Here is a 25,061-nt window from a genome sequence, read left to right as displayed (position 1 = left end):
GTGTGGCAGGGTATGCTCAGACGTGAGTCCCTAGCTCACTTTGCCACTGGATTCAAGCAAGCCGGGCTGAAGACGGCTGGAATGCCAGAAACCGGTCCTCGGAAGCTTGTTTCCGGTCCAGGGAAGACATGGCTTGGCAGTTCGGGCTGGACTGTTCCCATGAGGCACAGGGTCAGACTGATTTGCATATAGCCATGTCTGAACTGGGGTGGCAGAGTGGGCTAAAGAACGGTGATGGATTAAACCCAGATCTTTTGACTGGGTGTGAGTGTTTGATTGATTCAGATGCTCCGTCCATCACCACCCCCTTTTGTACCGCTTTTGGCCGACATAAGTGTGGCAGGGTATGCTCAGACGTGAGTCCCTTGCTCACTTTGCCACTGGATTCAAGCAAGCCGGGCTGAAGATGGCTGGAATGCCAGAAACCGGTCCTCAGAAGCTTGTTTCTGGTCCAGGGAAGACATGGCTTGGCAGTTTGGGCTGGACTGTTCCCATGAGGCACAGGGTCAGACTGATTTGCATATAGCCATGTCTGAACTGGGGTGGCAGAGTGGGCTAAAGAACCGTAATGGATTAAACCCAGATCTTTTGACTGGGTGTGAGTGTTTGATTGATTCAGATGCTTCGTCCATCACAACCCCCTTTTGTACCGCATGATCTAATTGAAGCATGACAAATACGGAAGATTTTAATTTTTAAATGGGTTTTCAACAAACAAAAGAAATATTTTAATGGATTGAACAAATGGTCTATTTATTCCTTTTGGATACAATACAAGAGAAAACACAATTGTAAAAAATATGAGAGCGTAAGGCTAGGAGCCACATTTTGAGTGCTAAAGGCAAAGCCACTGGAATTATTTGATTCTGTGGCATTTTCCACACAATTATGGATTTGCCACACAATCCAACATCGGCTGTATAACCACCTAAAGATTTTTACAAAAAAAAGCAATTTTGTTTCTAGCTCAAACGGATCAAAAGTTACTAAAAACACAGCCTTGTGTTTTGCAACACAGTGGAAGGCCCTCTGCCAAGGTTGACTGGTCGACTTTCATTTGCTTAGTGATGCGTTTGGGTGTTAAAATTGTACTAATGTGGTGAAGCCCGTGCAGTCTTAACATGAGTACAAATAACTAAATAATGAAGGGATCCTGTAAAAAACTGTGCCGCATTACACTGCATGAATTGCCTTTTCGACCCATGTAATATAATCAACTCTGCCGCATAATTTGGTCCTCCAATGCCGCATAATTCTAATGGCCCTCCCAAAAGGACGCTTCCCCACAGAAGCGTGCGCGAGGCATTACAGCAAGGTTTAGCATGCCATGCTGCGCGCGGTGTTCTGCAGAGAGGGAGATGTGAGCGACTGAAGCGAAATGTTTGTATAAGTAAGAGGCCGTGTTTGGAGAAGCGTGACCTGGCCCTGTGCAGGGAAGACTCAATTATACGCCCCAGAGCGGCCTGCCAGCGCCCCGGAGTCGAGGATAGATATCAGGTTAAACATGCGGCGCTCTCCATTGTTTCTTATTCTCCTGCAGTCAGGGACACTCGCCAACGATTCCACCGTGCTCGCGGGCTATGCTCACCCCTGACCTCCAATAAAATCTGTTAATGCCGGATGAATTCAACACTCACTTTCCAGATTGCGTTCATCCAGGAGTTACTGGTGCATTTTCGCACTGACATTTCCAGAGTACGTGTATAGCGGTGCAACCAGTGCAGTTTTGCACTTACATTTTCAGATTACACACACTGAGATGCTACTGGTGCAGCTTTGCACATACATTTCCAGATGATGTACATCAATGTGCAACCGGTGCAGTTTTGCGCTGACATTTCCAGATTACATACACTGAGTTGCTACCAGTGCAGTTTCACACTGACACTTCCAGATTAATTACATTGCAGTGCAACCAGGGCAGTTTTGCACAGTCATTTCCTGATTACAATCATAAAGGTGCAACCGGTGCAGTTTTGCACATACATTTCCTGATTACATACATAGAGGTGCAACCGGTGCAGTTTTGCACATACATTTCCTGATAACATACATAGAGGTGCAACCGGTGCAGTTTTGCACATACATTTCCTAATTACATACATAGAGGGGCTACAGATGCAGTTTCACACTGACATTTTCAGATTACACACATAAAGGTGCTACCAGTGCAGTTTCACCCTGACATTTCCAGACTAATTACATTGAGGTGCAACCGGTGCAGTTTTGCACAGACATTTCCAGATTATGTGCATCGAGCTGCAAGCGGTGCAGTTTTGCACTGACATTTCCAGATTATGTGCATTAAGGTGATACTTGTGCAGTTTGCACTGACTTTTTCGTATTGATTACGTACATCGAGGTGCTACTGGTGTTGTTTTGCACTGACATGTCCAGATTTATTACGTGCATTGAAGGGCTACTGGTGCAGTTTTACACTGACATTTCCAAATTACATACATAGAGATGCTACTAGTGCAGTTTTGCTCTGGAATGTACAGATTACATGCTTTGAGTAGTTACCGGTGCAGTTTGGCACTGACTTTTATGCTGCTAGACAAGTGAAATTTTGACTTACTAACTGGCCACTGCACAAAGGACACCTTCCACCAGAAAGATGGTCCACAGGACAGTGCTGCACTGTACTAGCACGGAAGCAGTCAATGACAGTGCAACACTGAACTCGCACTGATGCAGTCTAGGACAGTGCAGCACTGTACTAGCACCGATGCAGTCAGGGACAGTGCAACACTGAACTAGCACTGATGCAGTCAAGGACAGTGCTGCACTGTACTAGCACCGATGCTGTCAAGGACAGTGCAACACTGAACTAGCACTGATTCAGTCAAGGACAGTGCAACACTGAACTAGCACTGATGCAGTGTAGGACAGTGCAGCACTGAACTAGCACTGATTCAGTCAAGGACAGTGCAACACTGAACTAGCACTGATGCAGTCTAGGACAGTGCAACACAGAACTCGCACTGATTCAGTCAAGGACAGTGCAACACAGAACTAGCACTGATGCAGTCAAGGACAGTGCTGCACTGTACTAGCACCGATGCAATCAAGTAGAGTGCAGCACTGAACTAGCACTGTTTCAGTCAAGGACAGTGCTGCACTGTACTAGCACTGATGAAGTCAAGTACAGTTGAACACTGAACTAGCACCGATGCAGTCAAGGACAGTGCAGCACTGAACTAGCACTGATGCAGTCTAGGACAATGCAGCACTGAACTAGCACTGATGAAGTCAAGTACAGTTGAACACTGAACTAGAACTGATGCAGTCATGGGCAGTGCAACACTGAACTAGCACTGATGCAGTCTAGGACAGTGCAGCACTGAACTAGCTCTGATGCAGTCAAGGACAGTGCTGCACTATACTAGCACCGATGCAGACAAGTAGAGTGCAGCACTGAACTAGCACTGTTTCAGTCAAGGACAGTGCTGCACTGTACTAGTACTGATGAAGTCAAGTACAGTTGAACACTGAACTAGCACTGATGCAGTCATTGCCAGTGCAAAACTGAAATAGCACTGATGCAGCCTAGGACAGTGCAGCACTGAACTAGCACTGATGCAGTCAAGGACAGTGCAGCACTGAACTAGCACCAATGCAGTCAAGGACAGTGCAACACTGAACTAGCACTGATGCAGTCAAGGACAGTGCTGCACTGTAATAGCACCTATTCAGTCAAGTAGAGTGCAGCACTGAACTAGCACCTATTCAGTCAAGTAGAGTGCAGCACTGAACTAGCACTGATGCAGTCAAGGAAAGTGCAACACTGAACTAGCACTGATGCAGTCAAGGACAGTGCTGCACTGTAATAGCACCTATTCAGTCAAGTAGAGTGCAGCACTGAACTAGCACCTATTCAGTCAAGTAGAGTGCAGCACTGAACTAGCACTGATGCAGTCAAGGAAAGTGCAACACTGAACTAGCACTGATGCAGTCAAGGGCAGTGCAACACTGAACTAGCACAGATGCAGTCAAGGGCAGTGCAACACTGAACTAGCACTGATGCAGTCAAGGACAGTGCAGCACTGAACTAGCACTGATGCAGTCAAGGACAGTGCAGCACTGAACTAGCACTGATGCAGTCAAGGACAGTGCAGCACTGAACTAGCACCGATGCAGTCAAGGACAGTGCTGCACTGTACTAGCACTGATTCAGTCAAGGATAGTGCAACACTGAACTAGCACTGATGCAGTCAAGGACAGTGCAGCACTGAACTACCACGGATGTAGTCAAGGACAGTGCAGCACTGAACTAGCACTGATGCAGTCAAGGACAGTGCAGCACTGAACTAGCACTGATGCAGTCAAGGACAGTGAAACACTGAACTAGCACTGATGCAGTCAAGGACAGTGCAGCACTGAACTAGCACAGATGCAGTCAAGGACAGTGCAGCCCTGAACTAGCACTGATGCAGTCAAGGACAGTGCAACACTGAAAAAGCACTGATGCAGTCAAGGACAGTGCAGCACTGAACTAGCACAGATGCAGTCAAGGACAGTGCAGCCCTGAACTAGCACTGATGCAGTCAAGGACAGTGCTGCACTGTACTAGCACCAGATTTCCCGGCATCACACCGGCACTAAGCCTCACCAATTGTAGCGATGCTCAGTCGTAATAACCTCTTGAGCCCTAATACTGTTAATAATCCCACCCAATGAGGGATTTACTGCACAAATATCTATGCGATGACTCTCACTTGGGTTCATGGCTGACATACAATTGGTGAGGCTTTGTGCCGGTGTGATGCCGGGAAATCTGGTGCTACCGGTGTATGTTTTGATTTCACAAATTGTGGGGCGCTTATTTGCCTCCCGTGGAGGTAATTTTCATCCTCTCCTTTGGAGTCCTATCTCCCTTCTTTCCCTCTTCAATTACTCATTAATATTTACTCGGTATTAATAGAAAAATATGTATCTCATCTCAACAATTTGTGGATTAAGAACATGTAAAGAATAATCCCACTTGCATGACATTATAATTGATAATCTCAAATTAACCACATGTAAATTATGAACATTGCCCGATGTACGGCGGGACTACAAAATGTATTTGTATTATTTTTTCCCAGCCCTGATGAAGTCGTGGGTACCTGCCCATTCGACGAAACACGTGTTGGCTGGACTTGGAGAAAGCCTTGTGGATTTAATGAACTTTGTATTTATTTCAATCTGATTTGACTTTGTGGATTAACTTGTGACATTGTGTTCTTGTGGAATATTCTGAGTTGGTGTGATAGGTTTTCAGGAATGTCTCTGGCTTCTCCTATGGTGAAAAGCAAGTAAAACTTTCTGCCTAAGCGGATGACATTCTCCTTTTTATATCTAATCCTCAAACTTCTGTCCCTGCTTTTCTCTCTGAAGTCTCGAACTTTGGAGCTATATTAGGTTATAAGCTGAATGTCGATAAGTGTGAAATCCTTCCCCTCAATAAACTTTGTTTCCATGCTGATTTTCTAATCTCCTATTTTCATTGGAGCCCTTCCAAAATCAAATATTTGGGTCTCTGGTTTACTCCTTCAATTAAGGATACTGTTTCTCTTAATATTAAACATTTACAAACTACTCTAACAGACTCCACGGCAAGATGGCACCCTTTATTTCTCTCCTGGTGGGGTAGATTAGATTGTATTAAAATGAAGTTAGTACCTATTATTTTATTTTTCCTTTCTAATCTTCCTGTTGATATTCCAAAATCTTGTTATAAACATATTTACTCTATTTTGTCTTGTTTTCTATGGCAAAATAAAAGAGCCAGAATGTCCTTTTCCAAACTTAAACATCCCAAACACTTGGGAGGAGTTAATTTTTCCTGATTTTTCCTCTTCCTTTTTTCTATCTCATTCGGTTTCTTTTTTCTCTGATTCGTTATCAGATGTCACTTCTTCTCCGTTATGGGTTGACATTGAATCCTCCTTTTTTCACCCTTTTACTTTTAAAGAATTTGTTTTATTATCTCGAGCTCCACAGAAGATGTCTCTACCTATTCTTAAGAATTCCAGAAAACTTTTTCTTCCCCTGTTTATGGATGGCCTTGATGATCGTACACAATTTTTACACTCTCCTATTTGGTATAATCCTCCTATTAAAATTAGAAACAGAACTTTTTTCTGGAAAGATTGGCATGCCCACGGCCTTTTATGGGTTCATCAACTCCTTCTTGATGGTGCATGTATTTCCTTTTCTACTCTTCAATCTCGTTTTTCTCTCCCTCCTTCTTTCCTTTCCAATTATACTTTGTTGACCGCCGGTGTTCAGACAAGTTATGACTCTTTTACACCCTCACTTTCTCGTAGTCCTTCTTCCTCTCTCAAATTACCCTTTTTGTTATCTTCTTCTTCTGCCTCACAAATCTATAAAAAATTACATGAATTCTCTGTTGATAGAGATAAGTCAAAAGTTGAACAAGAGTGGGAACTTGATTTGGAGGAGTCTTTTTCTATCTCTTTTTGGCAGGATATATGGAACAAGATAAGGAGGTCTTCTAGAGCAGCTAATACTAACCAAACTTTATTTTTTATTTATAATCGACTTTTGATCACCCCTGCTAAACTACATACAATAAACTCCTCTCTCCCTTCAACATGTTGGTTCTGCTCGGAACCGAGAGCGGATCTTAAACACATGCTTTTCTCATGTCCTATGGTTCATATTTTTTGGTCTAAAGTATGGCAACAACTTAACACTATTTTTTCTACTAACTTCCCATTCTCTCTTACAGATATTTTTCTAGGTAGCCTTTCTGATATATGGTCCTCCTCCGACTTTAATACTTCTATTATTGACCTTCTCCTGGCTGTGGCATTTCAACAAATTACCAAAGCTTGGAAAGATACATCGTCCATCTCCTTTCAGGCTTGGTAGTATGGTGTTTGTTTTAATCACAGACTAGATAGAGCATATGTTTATCCTGTTACACTTGCTATCAAACGTGATTTATTGTGGTTACCCATTACTACTTTCTTAGACTCATCAGCTCAATCCTCCATGTTGCATTCTCCCCGTAGTGAGGAAGTACCCAAACCCCCTTGATATGTTTCTTGCTTAAATGTACATCTTTTTCAACATATTCCTTTCTCTTTAATGTTATATAACGTTTTCTGGAAGACTTGCAGGTTTTTTTCGATATGTTACACTTTATATATGGATATTGTATTTTAATTGCTGAGTCCCTTTTCCTCTCTCTCTCCCCCCTCCTTTTTTCCTCCTCTCTTTTCCCTCTTTTTTCTCTTTATATAACCCACATTTTTTACTTGCATTGTATTGGACATTAATATTGTATCTTATTTCTTTATTGCATTCTTTCTGTTCAATAAAGTTCTTCCTTAAACTAAAAAGAAACCCCATTAATATGAGTGCTTTATTTCCATACACATTTGTGTTTCCCAATGTCTTCTCTTGGAGAATGTGTGTTTTATTTCAGCCACTGCTTGCATTCTGTCTATTCATTTTAGTCTAGAGTGTTGTAGAACATTACTGTCTTTGTGGAGATGGGTCTAAGGAGGAAAGAAAATTGCGTACAAAACAGATTCAGGGTGGATGCACAGCTGTTTACCAGAAGTTTTGTCCAGGTTAGGTTCTCCGTGGGTGGCGTTAATACCTCTAAAAACGCCTATGAATGACCATAAGATATGTGATGCCAGTGGGTCACTGGGACCATCCCCTTGGGAACACTATTCACTCCTCTTCACAGAAGGGGATTCCACTCAGTTAATTCACTTTATGGTTTTATTTGTTTATTTAGCAGTATTCATTTTTTTCATATTTCTTGGTAGCAGTATATTTATTATCATATACTTTTCTTCGTAGAGGCATCGTTATGGAATATACAATCCAATGCATTTCGGGCTACACATTAAGCCCTTCATCAGGGAATAACACTGAAAAAATAAGGTGAATATATATATAACTGGATACTGCATTTAGACGATCTGACATACATGATAAATGCGGTTACAAAATCAAATCTGCATGTTGCTAGTTTGAAAAATTTCAGCAGAATGGTAAATGTTATCGAGGGAAATGAAAAACGAGTGGTAACTTACATGCCTGCCTTTGTCTCAGTTGCGTGTAAATATCGAGTGAAACTCTATAGGAAAAGTGCACAAAGTAGTTTTAGAATACGTTCTAGCGTCTAATCTTATCTGTTAGACACGTCAAAAGGACTTGAAACTGACCTCCATATCAAAAGTACAGATCGCAACAACATGCTTCATTACAACAGTTTCCACGAACAAAACCTAAAAAGATTTTTACCTTTCTCTCAGATGGCGAGAATAAAAAGAATCACATCTGAACCCACCATACTACAAAAAAGGATTTCTGAGATGGAGAAGAAATTCAAACAAAGAGGCTATCCAGAACACATTTTGAATGAGTCTAAACAGAAACTTGAACTAAAAGATAGAAACTCACTACTACAAATGAGTCAAGTGAAACAGCAAACTAGGATAGTAGCCATCTCCAAATATTCAACCTCAAGTCAAAAATTCAAAAAAACTATACTAAAACATTGGCAGATGCTTACCCTGGAACCTGATTTCAATAACTGTTTCAAAGACCCACCACTATTCGCATTTACCAGAACCAAAAACATTGGCGAAATGATACAACCACAGACGACGACCATAGAAATTTATAATGGAACCAAACCATGCCACAACTGTGGTCATTGCAATAATATCATCAGAGGCAATAAACTTAATCACCCAATGAAAGGTCAGGAAATCAAATTGAGAGTGAATGCTACGTGTGATTCGACAAATGTCATCTACGCACTGAAATGCCCATGTGGCAAAATGTATATCGGTAAAACGGAACGCCGAATTAAAACGCGGATCACTGAACACAAATCGAACATACGATTAAAAAATACCAAATCAACTGTGGCGACACATTTCATGGAATTTAAACACAGCATTGCCCAACTTAAGTTCTTGATCTTGGAAAATATTAAAAAAATAGAAGGCAGAGACAACACAAAATTTTTACTTCAACGAGAGAACTCATGGATTTACAGACTTTGTACCCAAAAACCTTTTGGACTCAATGAAAGAATTGAATTTGCTTGTTATTTGTAACTTTTAAAATGTAAATTTGCTCCAGTGCCTCAGGTCGGCACTCCTGTTTGTTTCACATGATACTGCACTGTGACATACTCTTCAGTCTATCTCAGCTCCATTCCGTTCCCTCCTTCATTTAGCTCACCTAACTAATAACAGCCCCAGTCGATCACAGTCACATGGTACCACGGTTCGAGACTGCCTCGGATTCACTTTTCCTTTCAACTTCCCATTTTAATTTTTCATTTCGCATTCTTTAACTTCAACCTTTTCCTTAAAGAGACTTATATTTTGCAAACACATGATCAGCACATGCTGAGCATTCAGCATAATCAGCCTGCTAGCACTGATCAAGACCGGCCGGTCGACAGTCTTTCCACAGTTGCGACACGTCACGTGATCGCAACTATCCTTCACAAACCGAACGGTTACAATGTTGCAATTGTAACGAGAAAACACTGCAGGTATCCCGTTCGTGGCGTTTCCCGCTTTTTGAACTTCAGACGTGTCTAACAGATAAGATTAGACGCTAGAACGTATTCTAAAACTACTTTGTGCACTTTTCCTATAGAGTTTCACTCGATATTTACACGCAACTGAGACAAAGGCAGGCATGTAAGTTACCACTCGTTTTTCATTTCCCTCGATAACATTTACCATTCTGCTGAAATTTTTCAAACTAGCAACATGCAGATTTGATTTTGTAACCGCATTTATCATGTATGTCAGATCGTCTAAATGCAGTATCCAGTTATATATATATTCACCTTATTTTTTCAGTGTTATACCCTGATGAAGGGCTTAATGTGTAGCCCGAAATGCATTGGATTGTATATTCCATAACGATGCCTCTACGAAGAAAAGTATATGATAATAAATATACTGCTACCAAGAAATATGAAAAAAATGAATACTGCTAAATAAACAAATAAAACCATGAAGTGAATTAACTGAGTGGAATCCCCTTCTGTGAAGAGGAGTGAATAGTGTTCCCAAGGGGATGGTCCCAGTGACCCACTGGCATCACATATCTTATGGTCTAAGGAGGAAAGACCTCCAACAGTGGGTTGTTTGGCAATCATTTGTGGGGTCCCTGATCCTGAGAGACCTCAAGCTGCAACTTAGAGCTCCTCTGGGTCACCCATAAAGGAAGCTCTGCGGAGCAAGGCATTAAAGTGGTCTCCCACCTTCGAGCCTCAACAGTGAAGCCCCCTCGACCTCATCTGCACAAGTCCTGACGTGCAGCAGCTTGAAATGCATAGTGTCATCCAGGGAGTTGCCTACTGGCCTATCCTCATAAATCTGTCCCAGACTTTTGAAGCAGACAGCGGACCCTCTGTGTTTATTTTCTGAGTAAATATTGTGTTGAAACCTTAGATGTGGGAGTGCAGTCACACACTGCCCACAAAAGATAACCTCTTGCCAATTTCTTTTTCCCCTGTTCCCCTTTTTTCTAGGACCTGTCTGGAAGGACCCCCCACAGTTCAGTGATAGAGAAGTCCCTAAAAGGGTGTGTGTGTCTCTGCATGGAGGGAATTTCTTCTATAGTTGAGTGGTCCTTTCACACACCGCCAGCCCAGGCCGGTAGTGGGAGTACCGGCTGGGCGGTGACGTGGGGAGGGGGAGGGGCAGGGTGGGGGGTAGTAATGTATGGATTACGGACTTTAAAAGGTAAGTAAACATAAAAATAAATAAAACGAATTTCGTTGCACACACTGCGATGCAAAATATGATGCAGTGTGCGCAACAAAGTTCGTTTTATTTATTTTTATGTTTACTTACCTTTTAAAGTCCGTAATCCATACATTACTACCCCCACCCTGCCTCTCCCCCTTCCCACATCACCGCCCGGCTGGTACTCCCACTACCGGCCGTGGCTGCGCACCGCTCTCTTAGGAGGTAACTTGTGCTACAGTCTCGTTGGCTGAATATTGAACTTTTGTGGGATGCACTGAGTTTGGGAGCTGCCCAGCAGCTCTGATCGTCACAATGACTTGAGAGTTGAACAGGAGGCTACCCACTTCCATCTGGCTACTATAAGCCTAAAGGACCAGCTGGCCTGTGCGGCCTGAACCTGAAATTTATACCACTAGACATATCTTCACATGTATGTGGATACCATTAAAGTGGTTTGCAATACTCTGCTCTGGCTTTGACATTAACATCTTTAGTGTAACACTGTCAATTGTGTTGTTCTGTTCCCGAGTTAGGACTTGCTTGATTGTTCATCCACGCCCACCCAGAGAGTCAAGGAATTAGTGAGTCAAACCTTGTGGTGCAGGTCAAAACTAGAGACCTGGTGGTTTGGGGCCCTCGGTGCTTCCAGGGTCTCAGCAGTCCCTGTCTATGCTTGCTAAGGTGGGTGATGCTAACACTGGTTTATCCCTGCCCTGGTGATGTCACACCTCTTCCCACACACTGTTATCGCATAAAAGAAGGGTGATTAGAGAGCGAAAGTTGGCTGAAGGCACAGAGAGTGCACAATAACAGCAGACGTGGGTATGTCCTTTGGCAGGGTCTGGCCTAGAGATCCTGCCTCTGGTATCCAGTCCTGCCAAGGATGTAACCAATCATTACCATATGTTCAACTCTAGTCCTGCATCTGACCTCCAGCCTGGCCAAGTTCTTCAAAGTCGTGTTCAGTAAACAATTGCAAACCTTTATTTAAGACAACGACATTTTTGACTACATGTTGTCACAATTTCAGCTATATCTTGCGACTGAAATCAGCCACTTTAGACAACTCAAGTGAGGTGTGGCATGACTGCTTTATTTTTATTTTTATTTTGTTGCATTCAAAGCCTGCCTTGCTCTTTGAGCGGGATATTCATTGTCTTGCCCTTGAGAATTAACATTCATAATGTATTCCCACATGAACTGAAGTAAAAGAAAAGAGAGACAGAAGGAGTCCTGCACCACTAACTTTAAAACAAACTTCATGTATAAAGACACGGTGCACCAAACTTGGAAAAGCATGATGAAGTAAGTCTCTTCTAACTTCACTTTGTGCATTCCTTTTATATGCAGATGTAGTTCACCTTAGCACATCAGACAATATCACTGCACTGAGAGGCATTTATCAAAAGTGATTGTTTTCAGACATGAACTTAGAAACCTTTATTTCTCGCCTACCCTGATGACAAATACCATTTGTGAATCAAGATGCACGCCAGATGTCATATGCACCCTCTGTGCGGCCTGGGATGTTATAGATGGAGCAGCATTATAGTCTATTAAGTAAAACACAAGAGAGGGCTTTGTACAGCTTACAAGGTGCTCTCACGTGTGATAAGGAAGAGAAAAGAAGAAAACTGAAATAAAGCAATTGCCTACGATCCCACAATTTGTTCAAGATGGGAAGCTAGGATTGATCTCATTTTCCGCTTTCACATTGTGTAATTCCACCACTAGATGGGTGTACCATTCCCACTCTCATGTTGCATCAAAAGCGAAGGTTTTGACTTTACCTTTTGGTGCATGAGGCTTCGACGTTGATGGCAGACGGAAGCCACATGAAGGCATGTCACGGTTTGGGCTTCAGGATTCAAGAGAATCTCGAGCTGAGCCCGATCCAAGCATCTGGCTTGAGCTTGGCTTGAGCGTGGAGTGGTTGGCCCCCCTCTATCACATGCATGCAATTAAGGGGAGCATATGATTTGACCAGCATCAACACATTTGGTGATGCAAGAACATTAACACCACAGTGGAAGAGCTGTGTTAGAAGGTTCTCACTACACCCCATTTAGTGAATGGACAAGGTGACTACGTGGTCTCTTCCGTATGAGTAAAATCGACTGCTTGCTGAGTTAAAGTCCTGCTGTCTTATCACATATCTAGTACCACTGTTAACTTTGACTTAGGTTCTTGCTATAGCTTCCTATCGCTGTAAATAAAGTAGTGCAATGTGGTCAAATAGTGATTGCTCATGAGCATACAATTTGTCATAAATGGAGGCCGGGATTCATAAAACCATTCCTTCTGGCTCCATAGTTTCTAGCTTGCTCATTACAAAAGCATAGTGGTTTGAGTAATTCTGATGGTGAAATGGAGGCGCTAAGCATTCCAAAGAATACCCCTGTGATGAGGAACCTGCCCATGCCTTCAATAAAGGTCACTACTAGCATATGTTGGTACAGAGGTAAAGCCAGGATTAAACATCAAGTCTCCTAGTGCCCACTGGGCCACGTCTAACGGTGGAGGTTCGGTATTTGCGTCTGCCCACCTCAGCAAACAGCGACCTAGTTGGAAGGGTCTCTGTCAAGGATTTCCAATAGCACTTGCTATCTTAACTCTACCTTTTGATAACCACTCCAAATGTTGAAAGATGAGCGACTAAAGGCATAAGGAGACTGTCTGTGAGGCCCACGATACTATTTCATTCCAATTCAATAATCAAGTTACTTCTTTTGTACTCTTGACTCCCCAATGGTAGCGATAGCAAGCAGAGAGGCGCTTACTCCAGGGGGGATGGAGGGATAGCAACACAGATACAGCATGGCTCAGTATTGTCAAATCTATGTCGCTTCTACAGATGGGGGGACCGAATTTAGAGGCAAATATCGAGTGAAACCCTCAAAATAACTGCATGACTCAGTCTGCATCATGTACATTCTTTGCTCCCCTCCACTCTCCTCCCCCCTCCATTACCTCCTGATCCCCACCCCCACCCTGGGAATATATTTGCGAGTATCCCAGCTGTATGTTAATATAGTCACTTTTCATGCATTGAATGCATTAGACTGAGGGATGAAAACAGAAGGCACAGAAACAGGCATCCTCTCCTTCTAACGAGAGCCAATCAAATTATGCATGCAATTGATAAAATATGTGCTTCATTGTCATGCTTTCTGGGTATCATGTTATTAGGCAAGTAGAGGAAAAATGTCCATTCTGTGAAGCTTTTTAATAAACGCAGCAGCTGAAATGTGGCTATGAGGAGAAATCGCCTGGCAAGTTTAGTCTTGAAATAAGAAGAGAAGACAAGGTAATATTAAGCTTCTGTGTATGTTGTATCATTTGAATCAGAGCATTGTTCACTGTCCTGTATTGTAATACAGGAGTCGGGGTGAGTGGCGCCCTCCTCACTCCACAGAGCACCATGCATAATAAAGGTATATAAGATACCAGTGTTTGATTCGGGTAAACACACAGATGAGTTGCTGGAAGGATACTGAAATATGGGGGCAGATTTACAAAGTCCTTGCGCCACTTTTGCGTCACTTTTCCCATGTTAAAAGTGACGCAAAAGTCTGCCCCATGGAGTTCTGACTTCAAGCCAGATAGCACAATAGTAAACAAAGGTTAACTCTACATAACTCGCCATATACCCATAAACGAATACAGCTTTGATATGACACCGCTAGTTCTAACTTTAAGTAGCTATTTCAATAATTGATATGGGGTGTGTGATGAAATATGATCGGGGTATATCTTACCTTTGCCATGACTTGTACACTATTTGGGGAGCTTTTCATATATTTGCAATAATTTTTATTAACATTATTGGTAGACGAATAATTTATAATAAATAATCATGTTGTATAAAATGCTGATACTTGTATGTGTAGACTGGTTTTGGTGATTAGGCCTTTATTGTGTCACCAAGAGGGTCTGTGACAGATATCATCTGACGCCTAACACCATATGAGACTGGCTCTGTTGAGAGGGGAGAGACACTTTGCCAGTTATTTCTTTTTGGAGCGGTTTTGGCTGCATTATCTGAAAATTGGATATGTGTTTAACAAGTGTGCGTAAGAAATCAAAAGAATACGTAAATAAAACCTACGGACTCATATTGGATCTATTGAACTTTTTTATGAATATATGATTGAAAACTTTATTATACAATATAGAGACCCATACGGTTTCACAGAAAACCATGCTGTCCACATCTGTTAATATCTGTAGGGCCGTACTAATGCTACATGTATAGGAAGTCTCTTTTTATAATTACCCTAACAAGACATAGATTGTGGTTACTTTACACTCTGCCTCATGGAGAACGCTGTCCACTTTGCATTAAACCTTTTTTTCAGTTGAATAGTGCCTGGGATCCAACCTCCTGACCAATCAGATATAGGGGCTCAATGTCCAACCCAGAACTGGCTCTAGGGCGGTGCGATTGGTGCACCACACCGGGCCCTGACTTGGGGTGGGGGTGTCATTTTTGCAAGTATATTAACATTTTAAAAGCACCTGCTGCTGCATTCCTGGCTTCCAGCAATGTTCAGACATCAATTAAAGTCTCAAGATAACTCCTGTGATGAATGTTCTTCCTGGAAAGAGTCTGGAGGTTTGTCTGGTGGAAGTTTGGACTCTGCTAAAACGTGTACCATGCAGATAAGAAAGTGCATATAATGTAAATAGGTCAGTGGGCTACTGCTTCTGTAAGAGACCTCCTTTGGTACTTGTAGTTTAGAAGTCAAACTCCTAATTTAGAACATTGAGTTATTAACTGTCATCAAAGAGCTGCATGTGAACTGCAAGGTATATGTTAGAGCTATATGTTTGTTGGCACAGTCTTTCATTATTCTACTCTTTCCAAAAGGGTTCATTTGGGTAGAAAACAATTCTTATTATGGAAGAGAACCCCTAACAATGGTGTTACGTTTTAAATTTGGAACTTGTACTTTCCAGAATAAGGACTCTTAAACTATATTGTCTACCAGTATTGATGACATGTCATTCTACACTACACTTTGTAGTCCTGTCTGATGTAACATTTCCTATACACTGATTTACTCATATGATTGTCTCTGTGCAATGTGTGTGTGATGTTATGTGCTGTAACACCTTACACTGGTATGAGTGGTGCTATAAAACTAAATGAGTCTGAGAGACAGTGGTTATGGAGACGTGAGGGGCACTGTTAAAGAGTGCTAGTGAAGGAATCTGTGGCAGAGGTGGGCATTAGGGGGGCGCCAACAAGCATTGTAGCACAGAGTGCCATCAGTGTTAAAGCCGGCCCTGGTCCAAAACTTAACTTGTTTTTTACTTTTATCCTGGAATCTTTATATGAAACCATGGGCAATCGACTTGAAACAAAGAGATGAGGTAAGGGCACCCTTTGTTTGAAACATTTTGTCAATCAAAACCTTGCACCAACCCTTTTCTTCAGAAAAAAGGACCATTCTTCATCTGCTCCCTGATTAGAATCTACCTCGCAACCCTCAGGAATATTGCTAAAGGGCAATCTTAAATGTAACAATTTAATTGTGCGCATTCACTCTAAGTCAAATATCCTGACACAAAACACTTTTCCCTAAATGAATGTGAAACATATTCAGTATCTCAATGTTACCTTTTTCACCCAATTCTTTTCTGATTAAAATTAGGAGGAACCTGTGACTTCCACAGTCATGTGACCATGAGTTTAATCACAGTGGCATCTTTCAGTTCCAATAAATGCGGAAACATGTCAACGAGTTCTGTTGATCTAGAATTGCCATTGCCGCCCAAGCCTCCCCGTGCAGGGGGCTAAGTTTGACATCATTAGAGGTCCTCCAGAGCTTGCAATTGGAATTCATGATATGTTTCACTTGTTCTGTTGCACCAGGACATTGAAATTGTGTTTCTTTTCTTATAATTCTGGGAAGAATTCAGTATAAAAGTAGCCACACTGTCCATAGTGGGGAGAAACATCACCTGACTTTGATGACCAGACTAAGGCCCAGATAAGTAAGCCCAGAGTGAAGAACACCTCCAACGGCGTACCAACCCAGTAGCCCTAGGTGAGGTACTGGGTTTTCTCGGAACCAATATTATTACAATAACCCAGCGGTGTCAGGGCAACACCCAAAGACCCCGGATTCCCCTGTCTTGGCAAACAGAGACACAGGATACTTCTCGATGACGTCAAAGACCAAAGTTTAATGGTTGCAACCAGGGACAGAGGTCTACGAAGTACACACGGGTAGTTCGAAAGAGACTGCACCACCTCAATGAACGAAACTCGGTCTTTTGTGCCGAAAATTACGCTTCTGGCAACATCACAATTTACATTCGGTGCATACAAAATGAACCAATGATCAAGTAGCATTTCAAAAAGTAACGAATCACAACAGTCAAAGTTAATCCCACTTTCCGTTGTCCAGCCCACCAAAAACGATCGCACATATGTTAGTTTCCTGTTCGATCAGGCCGGACAAACCCATCATAAAACCTTCAACTCAGATCGATGAACATGTCGTAAAGGAAAGGCAGAAACAGATGGAAAGGAGATAGAGGAGTGGGAACGGTGGGCCATAAAATCGGACCACGTCCTGCTCTTTGATCTTTATCAGTGCAGCTGCTAACCAAGGAACTGGCTCAGCAGGATTCGCCCCAGGCGAAGAGTCAGTTCGGCCAGGTCAACCAGAAGTCAGCTAAGGCGTACGTGTCAAGGACTCGTTCGGCCACAATCATAGGGCCTATGTTAGGGCAACCATACAAGATGGCTGCCACATTACAAAATGGAACCCGAGGGTTCAAACTAAATCCTTAAACACAGAGTGTTCTCCTATATCGATTCATATGAAAACACTCAGACACGCTACACTCGTCATTTGCGGTCTGTAGAGACCAAAATTGTCCATTTCCGATGATCTTTATAAATCGGGTTTCCACACTATCGAACCCATTTCGGAATCACGGAACCACAGACCCTCCTTTTGCCCTATCATAGGCAATAAACCCAGACTCAATTTAATCTGAATCCGGATCTATATTCATCAGGTCATCGATATGCTGCTGTAGCATCATCTTATTACTATGAATCTCCCTCCGGACAGGATTCCGTTCGCATAAAGTAGCACAAAGGCCACAAATAGCCGGAGCACACTTTACACAGAGACAGAACATGAACAGAATCGCTAAGACCATACCAATGACCATCAAAATCTTCCAACCCCAAGTGGATATCAATCCCCATAACCATCCCATCAAAGACCAATCCCCTTTGTCCAGATGGACAGAATCGGAGATCTTATGCAATTTGGAAATGGCTTGGAAGACTGACGGAGCATTATCCGGAATAAAAACGCAGCAGCTTGATTGAATCAATCTACAAACTCCCCCTCGATCTGCTAGAATAACGTCTAGGGCAACTCTATTCTGAAGTGTCATAAGTCTATCCGACTGGAGCTCAGCAGTCAGATTACCAAGGGCACCAGCAGTCTCAACTATGGTGGACTCAACCACTCTCGTAAGCTGACGAATATTCCTACTGTTAGCCATAGGTCCCCAAAACGGCTGAAAACCCTTGAAGAAATCACCCAATTCTTGTCCTGCAGTGTCTTCTTGGCTAAAGACACCTCTAGCAATTCTCATCTTGTGATAATCTGCCGCAGCTGTAAAAGTGGGGGGTAACAGAAAGGAAACAAAACATGTGCCCGAAAAATCATGGGGCAACCATGTGTATGCTTTGTCGTAGCAAACAAAATAAGTACCCTTGGCTGCTAAAAACTCTGGGGAAGACTGAGACGGAAACACATAAGTCTCAGCACAAACGCTCTTCCCTAACTGAGCTCTCGGATTCTTACCGTTGCCCTGTAGACAATAGTAACCCTTATGGGGCACTATCCAGATCGGTAGAGGACTTTTCGCACGCTGGTTAATACTCAGACTTACTCCATATCCATTTACGCTCCAACCACTATATGGTTGCCTTTCGTCTTTCGGAATAGTCTCTACTGCATTAGTCTCTTGGATCATATCGACTATGCCTCTAGCTATAGGACTATTCTTCGGGTTATCTCTCGGTGAACGTAAAATCAACACTATGGGCATATATGAACATAGTTCTGTAAGCTCGAATCGAACCATTTAAACTGAAAGGCAGAACTAAATATGGAATTTACTTATCGGCTGTATGAGGCATTAAACCACAGATCCAGCAGTTTGTTGTATTAATCACTAACTGATGCTGGTGAAAAAGCTGTATGAAGGAATTGCTAACGAATTCCTTATGTCGGACTACCTCATGTTCAGGCAAAGGGTGGAAAAAATGTGAGGAAATAGTAAGTGAAGGTGTAGATTGCACCGTGGAATTAGACATCACTTTAAAAACAAATGCTACATAACCAATTATGAAGATTGCAAAACTCAGCAGTAAAAGTATGCACGGAATCAAAAAACATTTCTTCGACATTATTTTGTAAATGCGTTCTCTAAAAGTCAGTGTCTGCACAGGTCTCTCCGACTCAAAGAAATCCATCCTAAACTAAAGTTGCTGCCCGCGGTGGTTGGTTGATTCTGCTCGAGAGGGCCTCCTCTGAACCCAGGAAGACTGCCTCGGACCAACGGAACCCAAGATCTAGTGTCTCAGGCTTGCACTCCCAAGGCTGGTAGCAACCGCGACCCTAGCAGCAGGAACCGGATGGCAGTTCAGAAAAACAAAAATACGTAGATCCTTGGTGGAGAGTTAACCTGCAAACAGTAAAAAAATCAACTTTATTAAAATTTATTTGTCCTTAGTTCTCGATCTCAAATTATATCTGTCTCTTCCAGGTACTTCTTGATCAGTGAACAAAAGATGTGGCTCAGAAGTGTCCAACCGCTTTGCAGGAGGTATTGAAGCTTTGAAAAGACTATCACTCTCCAGTTCTGTATTAGTACCAATCAAACGAGCATCACTGAATGTGGCAAATCTTGGGACAGTCTCATTTTCTGAATCTGCAAGACCATCTTGAACCCACTTATCGTATGGTAGAGGTAAGGGTGCCTACTTCGTGCGGCACCCATGTATCCAGTGTTTCTTTCCACGAACTCGTACCGCAGATCTCGTCGACAAAAGGACCTGATAGGGTCCGGTCGAGCGGGGCTGTTCGTTCTTGATGCGTTGAAAATTTCTTACGAAGATCCAAGACCCAGGTTCAATGATGTGACCTGGATATTCGACAGCTTGTGGAAGAGAATCATGAACCTGTTGGCGTAAAACACTCATTGTAGTTGTCATTTCACGCAAGTAATCAAGCAAAACAGGATACTCAAGGTCGCTAAACTTCGTTGGTCTTGGTACGCCCCAAATATTCGCCGGGCGACCATACACAACCTCATACGGACTCAAACCCATTCGCAAGTGCACAGTCATACGGGTGGACAAAAGTGCTAATGGTAAAGCATCTGGCCATTGTAAACCAGTGCTCTCTTGAATTTTGGCCAATTTTAACTTTAGAGTGCCATTATAGCACTCGACTAAACCAGCTGATTGGGGATGATTTGCAGCGTGGAACTTCTGCCTAATCCCGAGACCATCACACACTCTCTTCATCACTCGTCCCACAAACTCACTTCCATTATCACTCCAAATGATTCTCGGCAATCCAAACCTAGGGAAAAATTCTTTTATCAAAACTTTGGCAGTGGACAAACAGTGTTGTCCTTAAGGGGGTATGCTTCTACCCATCTAGAAAAAGAACAAACAACTACCAACACATACTTCAAGTTGTTGCATCTTTCCATATGGATAAAATCTAGCTGCAAAGCCTCGAACGGGTACGTAGGAGGAGCAAAATGACCAGCTGGTGTTGGAGTTCCCTTGCCAGGATTATGCATCAAACACACAATGCAATTATTGACCAAATTCTCTGCACATCTAGGTATTCCCACATTCTGCCAAACCGGAGCCAACAGCTTACAAATCCCTTTCACACTAATGTGTGCCAATCCATGTGCCTTTGTAACAACTGGAAGCACATACGCATTCGGCAGCAACCATCTTTGATGTTCGGACAAATCAGTCCAACAACCATTCGAATCCAACCTACCCTTCCTCTCTCTCCATTCATCCAACTCTTTCTCAGTGGCCTCACTCTGAATAATTTTCACGCTCTCAATAGTGTCTTCACACATGCCTTTCTCCGGAAACCATCTAGCTGGACCCACAACATACATTCGACTCGTCACATTCCTTGCAGTTTCTTTCGCAACCTCATCCGCAAACGCATTACCATGACCAACATCATCTATGACCTTTTTATGGGCACTACACTTCACAATCGCTATCTGCAAAGGCAACGTAAGAGATTCAAGAAGTTCATTCACCAGTTGCCCATGCTGGATTTTCGTCCCATGCGATGTCAAAAATCCACGTTCACGCCACAATCGTCCAAAGCTATGGGCCACTCCAAACGCATACTAGCTATCAGTATATACATTCACTCTTTTCCCTTTCGACAACACACATGCTCTTGTAAGTGCTAATAATTCTGCCGCTTGAGCAGAATTGTATGATATGCGCGCAGCTTCGACAACTGTATGTAAAGTCGTCACGGCATATGCTGCAGTGGTATCGCCATTCGGTAATTTAAAACATGAGCCGTCGACCCACAAGGCATCATTGCAATCAGGGAGAGGAGTATCCTTCATATCAATCCTCCCTTTCGTCTCTTCTTCAGTTCTCAAGAAACAATCGTGTTGCTCTTCGCTATCATCGTCTGTCTCAAGCAAAATCGGCAACAATGTAGCCGGATTTAGGGTATTGCACCTCTTGATGTGCACATGGCTTGCTAACAACGTAAGCTCATACCCTGACAACCGAGCACTAGTCAAGTGCTGTGTCTTCGTCCGATTCAACAAGGTATCCACTGCATGTGGAACGATAACCACTAGCGCATTATCCATAACCAAACCAGCAGATTGTCGAATCGAAACAGCCGCTGCTGCATTTGCTCTCAAGCAACTCGGCAACGCTCTAGCCACAGGATCTAAAGTTGACGAAAAGTACACACATGGGCGTTGCTTCCCGCCAAATTGTTGAGTCAAAACCGACAATGCACATCCTTCCCTTTCATGGCCATACAATGTGAAAGGCTTGCAGTAGTCGGGAGTACCCAACACAGGAGCCGAACACAACGCATTACGTAGTTCAGAAAAACTCTTTTGGCATTCCTCAGTCCAAGGAATTGGAGTTGGAGTGTCCTTAACCGTAAGAGCTATCAAAGGTTTCGCTAAAATAGAAAAATTTGGGATCCACTGTCTACAGTACGACGTAATCCCCAAAAACGCACGTACTTCTCTCTGTGTCGTAGGGACACTCATTTTCGCAATGGTCTGAATTCTTTCTGGGGTCAGTTTCCTTCCCTCCTTCGATAAGAGGTGACCTAAGTAGGTAACTTCTTGGCGACAAAATTGTAGTTTGGAAAGAGAAACTTTGTGATGGCAATCAGACAAATGAGACAACAAGGACCCAGTGGCATCCTTACATATCTCTTCAGTATCGGCAGCGACTAACAAATCATCTACATACTGGATAAGGGCCGCACCTTCCGGTAAGGCCAACAAGTCAAGTTGCGTCTTCAGAGCTTGACTGTAAATGGATGGACTCTCACAATAACCTTGAGGAGCGCGCTTAAAGCGGAAACTTCGTCCTCCTAAAGAGAATCCAAAGATATCTCTACTCTCTATGGCAATCGGGATGCTGAAGAAAGCATTCTTCAAGTCGATCACCGAAAACCAAGTGGCAGAAGCTGGAATCAATGTCAGTAACGCAGTAATATCAGGTACAACAGGGAATTGCGGAACAACTATTTTGTTCACTTCACGAAGATCGATAACAAACCTATATACAGGAGGTTGTGAAGAATCAGTTCTCTTTAGAACAGGCAAAACCGGACTATTGCACACATTACCTCGAGTCTCTTCAATAACATCTTTATCAATCAAATCATAAATGATTGCTAAAAGCGCTCGTTCACCATCGCTTGAAATACGATATTGCGGAATGCGAGGCAACTGAGCATTCGCCTTCAACGTCACAACATATGGAGGAATGTCTAACAGGCCCACATCATTTGGACCCGTAGCCCGCAACGAGTCTGGTAAAGAAGACAATTCAGACGGAAGATAATCTTTTGAGACATATATCGGAGAAATCACATTCTCACCCAACGTAAGATGTACTCCTGATGGAGAACAGTACAAAGTCGCATACAATCTTTTCAACAAATCAAGGCCTAGTAAGTTCTCATTACAACCTGTTGTCAAAAGAAGGGGTGCTTCAAGTCTTCGAGGACCAACAGAAATAGGCAATGGAACGGAAATCGGATTCATAACGGGGGCGCCAGAAAAACCTACAGAAACATTATTTAAGCCAGACAAAGGTGCGCCAGGGAGTTTCAAATGCATAATAGAACTCTTCGTAGCACCAGTGTCTAGCAGAAAAGGCTCTGACACACCTGATGCAATCACTTTCACGTAAGGTCCACTCTGATCTACCGGAACTGAAACTACTCCCTCTCTTTGTCCATGGCTGTTCTAATAATCATTACCTTGCTCTCCATCACCTTCAACATAGTAATCGTCTACATAGTACTGTGTAGATCTACCGGAAGAACTCTGTTGCTGATCAAAACTATTCATTGAATTTTGGGGAGGCAAAGGGCGCGCGTTCTGTCCGCGACCTCTACCTCTAGGCGCTTGTTGAGCACCTCTACCTCTAATACCAGGAGCACTATTTGCACGTTGCAGCAGAACGGGACAACTATTCTTGTAATGACCCTCTTCTCTGCAATATGCACACTGATTAGGACCATAGGGAATACGCTGTTGTTGAGGAGTCTCGTTTCTTTGCGAGCTCCTCGAATACTGTTGAGGCTGCTGATAGTCACACTGATTATTAACGCAAGGTGGATAAGCTTGTTGTAGAAGAACTTTAGTCTTCAATTCCTTAGTCTTCTTATCCGCTTTCTCTAACTCATCCTTACGCCTATTCTTGTAGTACTGAGCCGTAGCAAGAATCTGCGCCGAAGTAGAAACGGGCCAAGAACTCTCAGAATCTTTCAACTTAGTACACAACTCGGGAAGAAGATTGTGCACAAATTTATCAACAAACAGTCTCTGGCCACCTTCGGTAGCCATATCCTGACCACTATGATCCACAAACGTTTCCTCGAAATGTGAGAAAAAGTCTGAAACAGACTCTTCTTTCTTCTGCTTACAGGCTGACAGTTTATCCCAATTAACACGGACTTCAGGCATTAAAGTCTTCATGAGAGTAATAATCCTACCAGGAAGTTCAGTAATAACATCTTCAGGCTTAGCACCTCCAACTTGTCTATCATTTGCTGCAGTGAGATTCACCCACGTACCGCCCAATTCATTATCATGATCTGTATGTCGAATCACATTCCAAATGGGCTGTGGCACAACATTCCCAAAAAGCATATCTATGTCCGCTAAATTCATGACGCACGAACTCACCGTTTGCGCAAGTTCTTTATAATACCCAGCTGGGTTCTTTCGCGGATCTGGTAAAGTCTGCTTAAGCGCTAGAACTTCCGCAAGTTTCCATGGCACATGTACCCACACTCGCTGGAAATGCGCATCGGTCGGTGGAACGGCATTAGGATCAGCAGGTCTCCATACTGGAGGAACCTCTCGCATCGGATATTGATGCGCTTTTCTCCTAACCGACGAATCTGGCTCAAACAACTGTTCAACAGGAACGTCGCTTCGCAGCAACAGTAACGTTGAAACCGCTTTCTCAACATCGGGTAGACTCACAATCGTTCCTTTGGCAAACTCCGAAAGCAATCGGGACAATTCTACAGGAACTCTACCCACTTCATCCATCCATTGATCATGGAGGAACGCACACATGAGTTCGAAAACATATCGCTGCTTTGGTGCTTCGAATTGTCGGAAAACATCCATAATACCTTCCAGATCATACTGGGACTTATACGTCAACCATCTACGTGTCATATGGTCTAGAACCACTCGCTCATCTGTATCGGGCAATTGACTACGCAATTGTCTACGCTCATTCATAGGAGACATACCAATTTGTCCCAAAATAGGAGTTAGGAAATTTGAAAAGACAGCAGTCATCCGCTGTCTAGGAGAAGGAACAGTCGGAAGGACAAGAGAAGACGAAGCAGTAGTAGTAGGATCTATAGTCGGAACAGACATAGGAACAGTAGTAGTAGAAGAAAGCAAAGTGCGCAATCCTTGAGAAGGCTGCACATTAGGAGCAACAACCAACGGAGGAGTTGGCTGTGGAGG

This window comes from Lissotriton vulgaris, chromosome 6 (assembly GCF_964263255.1).
Source record: "Lissotriton vulgaris chromosome 6, aLisVul1.2, whole genome shotgun sequence".
In the NCBI taxonomy this organism is placed as follows: domain Eukaryota; kingdom Metazoa; phylum Chordata; class Amphibia; order Caudata; family Salamandridae; genus Lissotriton; species Lissotriton vulgaris.
The sequence above is the reverse complement of the archived record's forward strand: the minus strand, read 5'-3'. Positions refer to the sequence as shown.